Consider the following 2,500-nt stretch of genomic DNA (forward strand, 5'->3'; position numbering starts at 1 on the left):
TTCTTTGACACGTGGCAACAGCGGTTTTTTGCTCGCCATGTTGCCACGTCTAGATGTCACAGGTGAGACTAGTGGGAAAGGGTATATGTAATCGTTGTTATAATCTTAAAAAGTTATACTCATCGCACTATACAACTTCCTTTACTATATACAAAATATAGAAAAAATCAAATACCACATAGATGGGAAACAAGAGAGTGAGAGAGAGAGAGAGAGGGAGAGAGAGAGAGAGAGAGAGAGAGAGAGAGAAAGAGAGAGAAACACGTATTATGGTTGATTTGGCAGAGTGACTTCTTGTAAATAACGACGTCTATCGCACTCTAAACCGACTCCTATGGTCGAAAGGTGCTTTCCTAATAGCGCGCGCACACACACACGCACACACATACACACACACACACACACACACACACACACACACACACACACACACACACACACACACACACACACACACACACACACACACACACACACACACACACACACACACACACACACACACACACACACACACACGACTCGGTGGCGCAGTTGGTAGAGGCTTAGACTCTCAGCATTGTGGTACCGGGGGTACTGGGTTCGAATCCTGCCCAGGGCTAAAATTCAGTATCACTGCACCTCGAGTCGTTACTCCAACTCGCGTGGGCGGGGAGTTGGGTGTGTGTGTGAGTGTAAGGTCATAGCATTACCTATAGATCGGTCATACGAGCTCTGAGCTCTCTTCCGGGAGGGAAATAGCTGTCGATCACGAGTCCACCACGTGATCCAAAGACCAAGGTGAATACACACACACACACACACACACACACACACACACACACACACACACACACACACACACACACACACACACACACACACACACACACACAAAAGTGATCTATGTGCAACTTGGTCCTCGACTATAAAGTCGCCGGCCAATTGTCACCGACTATTTGTTTAATTCTTTGTTATTATTCGTCTCTTTATTATTATTATTATTTGCTTTATTTTCATTTATTATTAGTTATCTGTCAATATGTTATTATTTACTATTTACCTGTTTGTTATTTAACTATGCATTCATTTATTTGATTATTATTTATAATTTTTTTTTTTTTATCCGCATTTGACCTTTGTTTTTTGTTTGTACAATACCTAACCTAATCTAACTTAAGTTACCATAGCCTAACCTAACCTATCTTAGCTGAACCTAACCTAACCTATACTAACATAACATAATCCAATCTAACCTTATCTATCCTAAACCTAACCTAACCTAATGTATCATTCTTAATCTAGCAAAAAATATAACCTTGCCAACCCTTCCCTAACTTATCATAACCTGTCCTCCCTTAGTATAACCTAACCTACCCTAATCCATCCTAACTTAACATGTAGATATTTTTACGGCTAAATTAAACATTTCTCACAATCTCTTCTTCTCTTTCTGAGCTTTCTTCTTTTCTTCTTTTTTTTTCCTCCTTCCTTCTTCTTTTCCTCTCCTCTCTTTTCTCCTCCTGTTTTTTTTCTTTTTCTTTTTTTTCTTTCCCCTCCTTCTTCCTTTTCCTCCTCCTCCTCCTCCTCCTTCTTCTTCTTTTCCTCCTCCTTTTTCTTCTTTTCCTCCTTTTTCTTTTCTTCCTCTTTCTTTTTCTTTTCCTCCCCTTTCTTCTTTTCCTCCTCCTTCTTCTTCTTTTACTCCTCCCCTTTCTTCTTTTCCTTCTCATTCTTCTTTTCCTCCTCGTTCTTCTTTCTTTTCCTCCTCCTTCTTCTTTTCCCCCTCCTCCTTTTTGTTTTCCTCCTCCTTCTTCTTCTTTTCCTCCTTCTTCTTCTTTTTCTCCTCATTCTTCTTCTTTTCCTCCTTCTTTTTCTTTTCTTACTCTTTCTTTTCTTTTTCCTCCTTCTTCTTCTTTTCCTCCACATTCTTCTTCTTCTCTTCCTCCACCTCCTTCTTCGTGTTTTCCTCCTCCTCCTTCTCTTCCTCCTTCTTCTTCTCTTCCTCCTCCCCTTTCTTCTTTTTCTCCTCTTTCTTCTTCTTTTCCTTCTTCTTTTCCCCCTCCTCCTTTTTGTTTTCCTCCTCCTTCTTCTTCTTTTCCTCCTTCTTCTTCTTCTTTTTCTCCTCATTCTTCTTCTTTTCCTCCTTCTTTTTCTTTTCTTACTCTTTCTTTTCTTTTTCCTCCTTCTTCTTCTTTTCCTCCACATTCTTCTTCTTTCCCTGCTCCTTCTTCTTCTTTTCCTCCACATTCTTTTTCTTTTCCTCCTCCTCCTCCTTCTTTTCCTCCTTCTTCTTCTTCTACCCTCCTCCTTCTTTTTTTCCTTCTCCTTCTTCTTCTTTTCCTCCTCCTTCTTCTTCTTTTCCTCCTCCTTCTCCTTCTTTTTCTCCTCCTTCTTCTTCTCTACCTCCTCCTTCTTATTATTTTCTTCCTCATTCTTCTTCTCCTTCTCCTTCTTCGTCTTTTCCTCATCCTCCTTCTTTTCCTCCTCCTCCTCCTTCTTTTCGTTCTCTTTCTTCATCTTT

Source organism: Oratosquilla oratoria, chromosome 40 (genome assembly GCF_046742065.1).
Source record: "Oratosquilla oratoria isolate Oo_2021 chromosome 40, ASM4674206v1, whole genome shotgun sequence".
Lineage (NCBI taxonomy): Eukaryota > Metazoa > Arthropoda > Malacostraca > Stomatopoda > Squillidae > Oratosquilla > Oratosquilla oratoria.